We start from the raw sequence: 13284 nt of genomic DNA on the forward strand, positions 1-13284 counted from the left end.
ATAACAATATTAATGAGAACCTTATACTGAGGGTGAGGCGGATGTTGATTATTTCGGTTAGCACTCGAATTCCCATATTAGAAATTTCTAACACTAACAACATGGTTAAAAAAGTCCCTTTACAACTTCTGGAAAGAAAATTATTGAAGGAGAAAAATAAAGTTACCAAAGGAAATATTTGCAGGACAATGGGGAAAGAGCAATGGGTGTGGGACAAATTGGAAAGCTCTTTCAAAGAGCCAGCACAGGCTTGTTGGGTCAAATGACTTCCTTGTGTGCTATTTAATTCTATAATTCTACATAGATGTGCAGCTAAAGGGAACTGTGTTTAAGCAAAAGTCTTGGACAAAATCTTCTTGTTTTTCAAACACAATGCAATGGCATATACTGCACAGTTTTTGCCACATCATTGCATTCCTTGTGTGGGATATCCTAGCAATGAAAACATTCACTTGCTAAGAGTTTTGATAATTCTGGTTTAGGACAACCTTTTAACAAACTGGTTTACTGACTGTTTATGAATGCAATCCACTTGTTAAGCTAGTAATATGAAGGGTCTTGCTCTGCTTAATATAATTGTTTAGTATATATTTGTGGTGTGGCCAAGATTGAATACCAGTACATAAAAAAACTGCCCTTGCCAGAATTCTCTGAAATTGATTCTTGATACCTTACCAATGCTCTTTTTCATGAAGATAGGATATTAAACTTACCATTGACAGCACAAATAAAGCCATTACAACAATGAGATTTTGGCAGAGTAAGTTACAGTTCTCTTTCACTTCTGGGTCTTGGGATTGAATCAATCAGACAGATGGGATCAGTAGTTCCTCTCTTTGACAGCCGTTAATGTTGCTAACTGATATGGGTTTGGCCATGTTCAACTCTTTCCCGGTGGACATGAGTTTACAGCATAAAACTGTCCCTAATTCAGCATTAATTAGCACTAATTGGGCAATCTCATGCAGAAAGTCAACACAGATGACTGCTGCAGGGAATGGAAAATCTCACAATTCTGCAGTAGGAGGCACTCTACACAAGCTGGGATGGAAACAGATTTTTTGGGATAGAGTAAAAGGACCTTCAAATTGCAATTGTCTGTTGCTGTACCTTGCCTGGGAGTGCTGCATACTGCGATTGAGCGAAAAACAGTGGCACAGATACATTGAACCTTCACAGGCACAACGTTAAAAACAGTTACAATCCTCAGATGTTAATGTTGGAGAGTAATGCTTTTGTTGGTCTGCATAAAATAAAAGGCTACACCCTTTGTATGTTCATAGCCTGTGTAGGTCCCACTCTTCATACCAATTCTGAAATATTGGCTTTATAAGCAATGTAAACAGAAATAGTAAGAATAGAGTCTGAGAGAATGGTACTTGAATATATACTCTAGCTCTGTAACAGATTGGGAAGCTCAGAGAAAGATTGTCAGCAGAAACCTGACATGACAAAGGAATCACTGCATAGGAACAGGAACTGGAAACAATTAAAGAAGGATTAGTAAAAAGAGGACACCTTTTCTTATAAAGCTAATATGAGGAGATTAGGAAGAATCCAGGCTTATATTTTGATGGGCAGTGATATTTTCTAATATCACCACAGTGGTGCAGTGGTTAGCACTGCAGCCTCACAGCTCCAGCAAACCGGGTTCAATCCTGGGTACTGCCTGTGTGGAGTTTGCAAGTTCTCCCTGTGTCTGCGTGGGTTTCCTCCGGGTGCTCCGGTTTCCTCCCACATGCCAAAGACTTGCAGGTTGATAGGTAAATTGGCCAGTAGCAATTGCCCCTAGTATAGGTAGGTGGTAGGGAAATATAGGGACAGATGGGGATGTGGTAGGAATATGGAATTAGTGTAGGATTAGTATAAATGGGTGGTTGATGGTCGGCACAGACTCGGTGGGCCAAAGGGCCTGTTTCAGTGCTGTATCTCTAAACTAAACTAAACATGCTAACATTCGTGGAACTCACAACAACTGAATATTATGGATTTGGCAGCAAAACGTACGGTAGATGCAAAACATTATTAATCAGCATTCTTATAGATTGACGCCATTTGGACCTTCTTTACATTTTCCAAAAAGCACAGACATTATTCTTATCCTTGTCTCGTACACAGTGCGGAGATCAACATCCTGGTCCTCGGTAGATCAATCTCAGTATCCTTTGCTCCCTATGTAAATCCAAGAGTGAAATCTTCTTTCCTCTCACCCTATTTTTCTGGCCACAGGCACAGTGCCATCAGTGACAAGTTGTACAGTCTGTCAACAGCAATGCAGACAGCTTTGGAATTGTCAGAAAAGCACACATGAAATTTCTGCTTTGTTTCTGAAAAGCTGATCTTAACAGCAGAAAATCAGCCTTGCCAAAGAACTAGGCTGCTTTCTGGCCATGCCTCTGTTAGGTATCAGTTGCTCTCTGGAAAGCTCCACCAAATGAATGTAACAACATCCGGAACGTTCCAGAATCAGCAGCATCGTAACATACTCTCGTAAGTAGAGAGCTCTGCAGTGCATAGCTACTGGGATGCAATTATAACGAGGAAAGAATTTTTAACATCTTAGAACGGCAAGTCCATTTACGGAAGAATAAAGTCTGTATTTATTTTCTCTACTCTTCTGCCCACCCTTCCCCTAGCTTGTAGTCTTCCACTGCTGGTCAGGATAAAGCAACATTTTGTCTCACTGTGTTTTCCATCGTGCTCACACGGGTCAAACCCACTCTGTCATCAGCCAACTGGAGAAGTGTCCCTTAAGGTGGAGCTTGTCTGAACAGTTCTTCTTCTCCACCCAGCCCTGCCCCCCAACAGCAAGTAGAAGCACTTTGTCATTGCTTAGAGTTCCCTGCCATGCCTTCAGCTGTCCAGGCCCTTAGCTCTGGAATTCCCTCCCTAAGTCTCCACGACTCTATCCATTCCTTTAAAACACTTCTCAAAACCTACCTCTTTGATCAAGTTTTCAGTCAGCTGTCCTAACATCTCCTTCTGTTGACTTGATGTCAACCTTTGTCCTGCAAAGTGCTTTGTGATGCTTTACTGTGTTAAAGGTGCTATATAAATGCAAGTAATTTCTGTTGTTCCATCCAACAATTTGATCAAATGCTGATAAATGTCAGACAATGAGGAGTTGACAGGTTTGAATGTCAATCGGCCCACTTAAACCCATTGCCTGGTTTCCAAAATCCAATCTGTTAGCATTAGAGTTATCAAGCTGACACAATAATGAGTCAATGAAGCTCCCCATGTGGAACTACAGACAGCTTTTGTGCACCCATGACCTGAAGCTAAAAGGTTATTTTATGCAGTAGTGTGAACTGCTGCTTCTTGTTACTGGATAAATATTAATCAGTAAGTTTACATAAATTTTCAGTGGGCTTTTGTGTTATCTTACAGGAATTATATGAGGGCAGCAGGGAGCAAATGATCTCATATTGCTCAGAAGGAATAATACAGCTGTTTTATTCATGGGTTGGAGAAACAATAATGAAAGAAAATAAATAAAACAGCATAAAGCTATAGAAAAAATACCAGATGAGGTGTAGATCAAAGTCATTAACCTTCTCACTTGTACATTCCTCCTAAATGATGAAAAGAATGAGAAGGGAGATGAAGCCAGTCTGAATCAAGTTATTAATAGAACTTAAATATGAGTAAAATTCTGCAGATGTTGGAACTCTGAAATGAGAACAGAAAGTGCCGGAAATACTCAGCAGGTCTGGCAGCATCTGTGGAGAAGAGAAACAGAGTTAATGTTTCAGGTCAATGACCCTTTAAGTTGCAAACCTGAAATGTTGACTCTGCTTCTCTCTCCATAGATGCTGCCAGACCTGTTGAGTATTTCCGGCACTTTCTGTTTTCATTGCTAATATAACTTGCTTGGCAGCCGTCTCCACAAATGGGATAAAAGTGCAAGAAGGTGACGCTTAATTTTTATTTATTTTATTTTTTATTTAGAGATACAGCACTGAAACAGGCCCTTCGGCCCACCGAGTCTGTGCCGACCATCAAACACCCATTTATACTAATCCTATACTAATCCCATATTCCTACTGCATCCCCACCTGTCCCTATATTTCCCTACCAGCTACCTATACTAGGGACAATTTATAATGGCCAATTTACCTACCAACGTGCAAGTCTTTTGGCTGTGGGAGGAAACCGGAGCACCCGGAGAAAACCCACACAGACACAGGGAGAACTTGCAAACTCCACACAGGAAATACCCTGAATTGAACCTGGGTCGCTGGAGCTGTGAGGCTGCAGTGCTAACCACTGTGCCACTGTGCCATCCGTTTGCTGCATCAGTTTGTCTTTCAGACTTGAAAACGATGAAATTGTTCTTTTTTTGATTAAATTATTCCCTGTTATATATTTTTCTGTTTGCTATACAAAATACTGAATCCGTCCCACACCCTCCACACACCAAACGGATGTATTTTGCATATCCTGATAGCCAAATATTCTGACAGCATAAAATGCCCTACAGTTGATCATAAATTGTAGCAATTTTTCTATTTGCCCAAAGTTCTGTATAGAAAACTGCTGGTCTTCTTGAGTGATCCATTTCTACTACAGTTTTAGTGACACATTTGTTTGCTGTCCCTAAAGTTTTTTTTCTCCTTCTGCTTTCATGGTTTCCTTTGGGCACACACCTTCACAAACAGAAAGCAAGTGTCAAGTGAGCAACCTGCCCCCTAACCCTCAACTCACACTGCTCTAAGACTGACCATTTATTATTTAAGAAAGAAGGCATGAAAAAACGCTGTCAACCGCCCCAAAGAAAACAGCTGGTAAGTATAAACGTGTATGTAGTTGCTTGTTTCTCTTAGGCCTGTGCAACCACAGTAGCCTCCATCCTGCTCAGAACTGCAGATATTGTGCCACACCTCCCCATGAGTTCCGTTCATAAGAATAAATCTTATTTTACGTTAGAAAATAGAGCTGCATCTAGAATCAACATTAGTGCTTTTTAAATGAAGCACCTTCTCTGCTTTTACCAATAACCTTAACCTTTCCACTAAACCACTGGGCTGCACTCGGCTTCCCATCTTCCCATTAAGATTTCACATTAAAAGCAACACAACATCAATACATTTCTCCTTTTCTGAATGTCCCCTACCAAGCTGCTTTATCCTACATTTAGTATGCACATCAACCAGTTCCCTTACAGACCTGTTTTACAGCATCTGCAAATCCTGGTCGATCCCCTTCTTGCTCTAAATGAGCTTATTCTCAAACACTTGTTAATCAGGTTGCCACTGGTTTTCAGTTTACATAACTTTCTTCAATAGATAGGCTCGTGAGTCTGATTTCCAATCTCACTCTGGGCATGAATGCCATAAAATGCTTTATTTATTTTTTGTAGTGAAGTACAAAGACCATAAAAGTCAGCATTTATTCAGCCTTATTTACAGTGTCCACATTGTTGAGTGCAATGAAAACATTTTTTAATTAATATATATTTTTATATACAATTCAGCCACAGTCCTAAAACTATTAAGTAGCCCCACACTCATCTATTAAAACAAACTGAGCTGCCTCTGATGTCTTAAGTGGTAGCAGTATCACTGGGTTTGTTGCTGCACCACACTAAACATAAGGACCCAGATTCATTCCCTGCTTTCCGTTGATTTAGACGACCTTTGCTCGGGTACAGATAGGGGGTGTGGCAACTATTTTTGGGATCTCTGGGCTAATGGGAAATAAAACAATCTGGGTTCCTGCTGCAGATCACAATACAGTGACGCAACGCCCAGCTGGATACTGCATGTTTGTAGGAATGCAATGAAAACAGGATATGATGACCTTCATGGCGTAACAGCATGCCAATACTTAGGGGGTGATTTTAAATCACCAACCCATGGAATGGGGAGGAAGGCTATATTTACACCCTGCTCAATATTATTCTCCATTGACTTCACCAGAGTGTGAAATTGGGCAGCAGGTAAAATCAGAGCTGCAACCGATCTGGTAGATTTCCTGACTGGTGGGTTAGGTTAAAATTGAATGCTTAATGTTTGCAGAACATGCTCAAGGGGCTGAATGGGATACAGACCAATGATGGACAAAACAACTCACTGACCCCCTGGGATCCTTAGGTAGTGGACACCCAATTTCAAAACCTAGCCCTATTTTATTTTGTAAATTCAACTATGCTGAAATGAAAAGTAGATTCATTTTTTTTTTCTTTCATGAGCACTTCCCTTTCTGATTGTAAACACCAAAATTAAAATGAAATCCCACCTCCATACATAGTGTCCTTTCACCAGATTCAGACCATGGATTTCTTCATTGGTCCCATTAATGCTTCTCACTTTCAGCCATCCAAAGATTCGGTTTTGCGGGCCAGATGTAACCTCGTTGATATTTATTTCTTCATTCTCTCTCTCTTCCTCAAGATGAACCAATTTGACAGTGAGATTAGTCTGTCTGAATGTGACAGGGCAAGATAATATTGACTGAAGGGCCGCAGTTAAAATCTTGCCTTTCCAGCCATGCCCAATGTTCTACTCCAGAAAGCCAGGTGGTGAAGGATAGAACTGGAGCCAATGTTTACACACTTTTGTAAGCATTTGTTTACAAAGATACACGTTACAAATATGCACCTCCTGTTCCAACAACCACAGTTTCAGTCTGTTTCTATTTATAGGAGCACAAGTGCATCCCCAGTTAATGCACACCACCTGCATACAATTAAATACAATAAATATATAATTAACACCCAACCCGTTGTTGTCCTAATACTGCTTCAGGTGCTCAGATTTACATACTTCTACTGCATTATCAGTTATATTAATTTACCTCCGCCCAATCTTCTGCTCTTCCTCCCTCCTCTCTCGAACAGAATTGCTCTTGCAGGACTATGTTACAAGAATACATCAGCATTCTTTTAGCACTTAAATGAAGTGGGCATTCTTCACCTGTGAGCTTAGACAGTGTGTCTCGACATCCTGGTCTGGATTTTGTGCTGGAGATGGGGATCCCAGTGCTGGGCTGAAAAGGCGGGGGGAAACCTGCCTCTGCCTTTCCCCCATTGTCCCCCCCCCCATCCCCAGAGCGGTCCTCTGGTCTATTTTTTATCAAGGTTTTAGGAGGCAGGATCTCCATCCCTTTAAAGACTTTAAAGGGATGGGGATCCCGCCTCCAAGAGCTGCTGGCCAATCACAGAGCCAGCAGCTCAGCAGTATTGGTAGTGCCACTGGCAGCGGTGGCCACTGCTGGTACTGCAGACGCTTCGGACTCAGGCCCAGCGCTGGAACCCTGGGACAGGGGTAGGTCAGGCAGGGTCACTGGGGCCAGTCCGGAAGGCTCTGCCGAGGGGGTGAGGGGGATCCAGGAGAGGGGGTGAGGGGGATCCAGGAGAGGGGGTCTGGGGGGTGGGGGGGGGGGTGAATTGGTTCATAGTGGAGGTCCTCCATGGGCCACAAATTGTCCACGAAGGAGGGACACCCATCCCCAAGCTCGCAGGCAGGGCGCCTCATTTTACAAGGCATCCTCCCCGCGCAGCGGAGGTCCCCACTGCTGCTGGTAAGTTCCCAATGACAGCAGGAAGAGGCCCTGAATTGGACCTTAATAGGCCACTTAAGGGCCTCAATTTGCATCTGGGCGGGAAGGCCGTAGTCGGCCTATCCCACCCCCGGAAGATCGTTGGGCAACAGGGAGGTGACAGGCCCTCCACCCACCACCCCACCACCCCCCTCCCCACCACTATTCTCCGTGTCCCGCCCCCTGCCTCCGATCCTGCCTGGGGGGTGGGGGCACATAAATTCCTGGCCCCTGTTAGACGGTGGGACATTACATCTGAGCCTAATCCTGACCTCACCTGATGTTCCCATACATGTACTTTATCAAAACAGGAGTCACTGGATTGGCTGAGACTTCCCCTCCACTACTGAGGGCTAGTAAGGCTTACTCAGCAGTCTAGCCTGGTGTGTAGAGTGTATGCAAATGTGTACTCTTTATATTCCCTAGGGCAGCAAATCAAACTGCCAAAGTTTGATTTCAGCAAACTATGAGTTTGCATTGAAATAGCCACCCCAAGGGATCTCGTCAGGTGATACTGCTGCTCAGTATTGGCTGCAATTTATCTTTGGCACTACCGCTTCATTCTGGGACTGCCTTTGGGAATTACTTGTCTCCCAATAAATCAGGAATTCTTCCATCCCACTAAGGAGTTCAGCCTGGAATGAAGCAGCAACAATTTTGTGCCATCTGCAAATTTTGAAATTGTGCCCCTTACATACAAGTCCAGATCATTGAAAGGTCAGTGGTTCTAATACTGACCCTTGGGGCATGACTCTATACTTCCCTCCAGTGTGAAAAACAATCCTTCACTACTAATCTCTGCTTTCTGTCCCTTAGCCAATTTTGTATCCATACTGCCACTGTCCTTTTGACCTCCAAGGAGAATTGAAAGACTGTGTCTAGAGTCTCCTTTACTTTCACTCTTATTGCCCACAGCAACCTAGGATGCATCCCATCTGGACCAGGTGACTTTTCGACATTGAGTTCTGCCAACCTTTTTACTATCTTCTCTTTATTTTTTTTATCCTATCCAGTTTCTCTACCCACTCCTTTACTGTAACAAGGGCAGCATCCTCTTTTGAGAGGACAGATGGAAAGTAATCCTTCAGTACCTCAGCCATGCCCTCTGTCTCCAGAAGATTTACTTTCTGCTCCCTAATCAGCCCCACCCTTTCTTTCACTATTCTTTTACTCTTTATGTATTTATAAAAGACTTTAGTGTTCCATTTTGTTATCTGATAACCTTTTCTCATGCACTCTCTTATTTCCTTTCTCAGTTCTCCTCTGCACTTTCTGTATTCTGCTTGATTTTCTACTGTATTAGCCTGACATGTTTCAGAAGTGTCCTTTCTCTGTTTCATTTTCATCTCAATTTATCTCAGCATCCAGGAATTTGGATGCCCTTCTTCTCCCACTTGTGGGAATATGTCTCCTCCTTGAGGGCCCCTCATTGTTCATTTATTATTTTACCTGCCAATCTCTGTTTCCAATGGACCTGAGCCAGACCCCTTTTCAATTCACTGAGTATCTTCACCTTTGAATATTTCTTGTCCCTTTCCATAACTAATAATAGTGTTTCTCATATGCTCTCCCACTGAATCTTGCTTCAATTCCCCCTCTTCATTCCCCAGAATCAGACTTAGCACTGTTTCCTTCCTCATTTGTCTGGAAACACACTGATTGAGAAAGTTCTCTTGTACATATTTCAGGAATTCCTTCTCCATTTGGTGCTTTACACTGTTTTACCCCAGTCTATGTTATGATAATTGAAGCCACCCCCCACCACCCTTATCACTACTCTACTGTTTGTACATCTTTCTGAAATTTGTGCGCAGATTTGCTCTTCCATTTCCTTCTCATTATTTTATGGCCTATGGTATACACCCAGCAGCATAACAACTCCTATACTGCTCCTTAACTCGAAACAAATAGATTTTGTCTTTGAACCTTCTACCACAACATCCCTTTCCAGGCCTGTAACATTATCTTTGGTCAATACCACCAATTTCCTCATTTTTTCACTCTTTACCCCATCTAAATACATTGTAACGAGAAATGTTAAGTGCCCATTCCTGCCCTTGTTTGAGTCAGATCTCCATTATTGCTATTATATCAAAACCCCATATAACTTTTGCCTGTAGCTCACCAAGCTTATTTGTTGCGATCCGTGCATTTCTGCATATGCACTCCAAATCCGCTTTAGTCTGCTTTGCATCTCTCCCGTCTCTGATCCCTCCTCTTTCTGAACCTCTCTTTATTCTAATACTCTTTGTCTCGCCCATGCCAGCTATACATCTTGTTTCTCTGATACTTCATCCTGATTCCCCCCCTTTACCAAAAATCTTATCAAGTGTGAAGAAAAAAATACTGTTTAAATGTAACTATTTGCGTGCGTGGAGGGAGGGAGGGTAGCACTGGAAGCATTGTGTACAATTCTAAATGTGCTGCTGACAACCCCAAGCCTATTATAGTGCTCCTCTTCCACACCCTGACTCAGATCAGCTAGCAAAGAACAGATTAGGGATCAACCTTGAACTTTACAATTCTGTGTGGCTCAATATCTCCTGGGTGGTACATTTACCCAATGTATTATCATGGAAGCTGGCTAAACGTTTCTGATTTTTTTTTGTACATGATATGAATGTTGATACAATGGTGAGGGAAGGGTTACTATCTATTTTAGAATATTACACCCCATGGAAAATTTCTGTTGCTACAAAGCACATAGGTCTTTTATTCAAACTCATTCTTTTTGGATATGTGAGTTATCCCAGTTCTTGATGGGACTGCTAAACGGACTGGCATAGGCTGATAAGACATTTTCTCTTGGCTTACAGGGATGAAGGGAGAGAGGAATTAACACAGACCAGCTCAATCCAGTCGAATTATTAAACTGTACCAGCTGGCCAATAGTGCAGCAACAACAATTATGACTTTGACCTTAATAACTAATAGAAAACAGTGTAGTAAGGGACAAAATGGTATGTTTGTCATAGGCCAGATGCTTAATGTTTGTGCCTGCCTTCAACTGAGCGCTTTGGTAAAACGGTTCACCTTGGGAGGCTGTGGGAACAAAACAGAGCATCTCACCTGGCAGCAGGTGCAGCTTCTATTGGCAAAGCACAACACATTACTGCAGTCATGTGTTAATCAGCAAACCTCCTGAGTGGAACAAGATATGTTCAGGTAATGAGCCTCATTTGGTAGTCATAAAAAATAAAACAAAAGAAAACTGGGGATTATAAAGCTTTTACCAAAATACAATTATTTCATAGGCACAAAAAGAACTTTGATAGCAGAAATGAGTTTGAATTTGTGACTTGCTTTCACCCAAAGTGAACCTGATTCACTGAATAATTCAAACTCAAACCTAATGCATGGAAATTGCCACACTGTAAATAGAATCCAGCACGGAACAGGACCATTCTGAGTATTTTATCTGTTTGCGTTTGGATCTAAAAAAGAGCATTATTTTTGTAATATTTTTTCCTGTTGAATATAGGTAACCTTTCACCTGCTCACTGAAATCAGGACAAAATGGTTCAACTCACATACTTTTTCATGGACTTCCTCACTGGATTGTTATTTCAGGAAAAGTGTTGAGAGTAGATCCTTCCCCTTCGGATTAGCCCTCCCTCTACAAAAGCTCCTGCCAAAGATGCAAGCTTATCAAGGAAAAGAGTAATTATAGAAAATCAGTCAAGATTTTGAGTCAAATTCACATCTCCTATCTGGAAATCTAACACTGTAGCACTGCAGCTTCCTGCCTTTGCTTTGCATTTCTTGTAGAACAGAGGAGTCTGTTATTCCACATGGGATCCAAACCCAACCCCAGTTCAACATATCTGGTCAACTTTGGGCGTGCTTGACATTTGACCTCATATTTCCCTTCCCCTCCCCCAGTGGCAATTCACAGCTGTAAAGCAACTGTCAGGTTTTCTGATTGAGTTTATCTCGAAATCCTCAAACAAAGCGACATAACAATGACAAGAATAAACTATTGTAGGTTATAATTCTGACTTTTTTTGATATGTTTTCATTCTAGTCTGTAGAGCTTCAGGGCTGTCCCCTGAATTATCTTCCTAAAACTTTAGTATTTAACTAAAAGCACTTCTTGTCAGTAATGAGATAAGCTAGCTGAGACAGCCTTACACTATATTTTTATTTCTTGTTAATATACACCAGACGATAGCTAGTGGATAAAGTTCAGCAACTGATCATGTCTGGAACTCTGTCACAGTTTTAAGACTTAACTCTATCACAGAAGTATTCTAAAAACAGTGGCTGGTTATAGTCTGGTTTCCAGCCCAGACAAATCCCACCCACCACCACCACCACCCCTGCACCTCACCCGATACATTCTCCTGCCGCCCTCCCGCAAAACAAACCTACAACCATTCGACAGCACCTAATCCTTCCGAGCATGAAATTAATGTTGTCTTATTGTATAACAGCTGCAGCACAAATACATTACTGAACTCATATTGACTAAAATGCTTGTAGCCTCATTATCCACATAAAATATTAAAATAGAAGCTGATGGTTTGTGGAGGTATGCATTTTAATTTATTTTCTTCTTTAAGTCTCTGCCTGTGCTTTTACCGGAGTAGAGGAATTTCTGGTAATACGTGTACATTCGTAGTCACTCCCCCTTATGTATAGCTTTGCTCCAACCAAAGTAAACATTAACAGTGGTGAAAAGGTGGGAAGGTCAAGGTTTGTACGAAATGTTACACTAAAAATGTGCACACAGACATGCATGTTCAAAGGATGATGTTGAGCAGAACAAGTTTATGACTATAAATATTAAAGCTGGACAGTCTTTGACAGTATTCATATGACAACATAACATTAACACAATCCAATGCCACCAGGGAATCGCATTTCTATTTTCATTTCAGCAATCCTAGACTGCAGAGTGGCAGTTTCTCTAGCTGCTTTTAAACTGTACAAGCGACCCTCTCTGCCAGTCTCTGAATGTGTCTGCTGTCAACTCTGGCCAAGTCCACTAACATCCAGGATAACACCTATTCAGGCTTCAGCTCTGATAATGAACTATGAAGAATTGTCGAGTGACAGGCGCACATCATTGCTACTGATTACGGGATGTAGCACTGAGGCTATTGAAGATGCATTAGCTTGCCTCCCTTTTACTGACACTCCCACATCTGCAGCCCTTCTGACTCTTATGCTCACACACCAACAACTGCATTCAAATCACAGAGATTTCTGCTCACTGCAAGAACTGTTAGGAAAACAAGCGAGAAGCGAGTCAAATTCTATCTAGCATGCCACCTCAACGCAGTCCGACTGCCACTGCCTTTAGAAGTGAGCCAGCTCAACACAAAGAATGGGAAGAAAGAATATAAAGCGCTGACCTGGTGGAAAGCTGCAGAGGAGAAATATTTCCTTCCCTTATACAGTGTCTCTTCTCCCTCAGCTGCTGTTTGCAGGAAATGAATGGGGGCGCACAGAGGACTGTTGTACTTGCAAATGACTTACCGGAGTCACATGATCTGGTTAATGTAGGGTGGGCCAGTGGGTGGAGGCTTCATAAACAACAGAGGACAATATACCCTAAGCCTTACCAGCATGCATCGAATTACACAGGGGCCCCTTTGTAGGAGGTTTCCGAGCAGCCCAGTCAGTTTACAGCTTTAAAATCACCGTGGACCTGCAGTATGAGCTCCCTGTATGCGTGTGTATAACATATATATATGTACACACACACACACATATATATATATACACACACACTCACAC

General features: G+C 42.1%; 1 protein-coding gene across 4 annotated transcripts in view; it reads right to left on the reverse strand.

Moving 5' to 3' along the window:
• Positions 1-13024, reverse strand: part of klf12b (Kruppel like factor 12b) — a 238229-nt gene extending 225205 nt beyond the window's left edge. For 2 of the 4 annotated variants that reach the window (XM_068034303.1, XM_068034300.1), the window contains exons 1-2: positions 12900-13024; positions 11077-11186 (exon numbers count right to left, since the gene is read on the reverse strand). The gene's annotated coding sequence lies outside the window, so the exon portion shown is untranslated. The remainder of the gene's footprint in view (positions 1-11076; positions 11187-12899) is intronic. The other 2 variants (XM_068034302.1, XM_068034301.1) reach the window with 1 other exon arrangement.
• Positions 13025-13284: the final 260 nt, after the last annotated feature.

Source organism: Heterodontus francisci, chromosome 6 (genome assembly GCF_036365525.1).
Source record: "Heterodontus francisci isolate sHetFra1 chromosome 6, sHetFra1.hap1, whole genome shotgun sequence".
In the NCBI taxonomy this organism is placed as follows: domain Eukaryota; kingdom Metazoa; phylum Chordata; class Chondrichthyes; order Heterodontiformes; family Heterodontidae; genus Heterodontus; species Heterodontus francisci.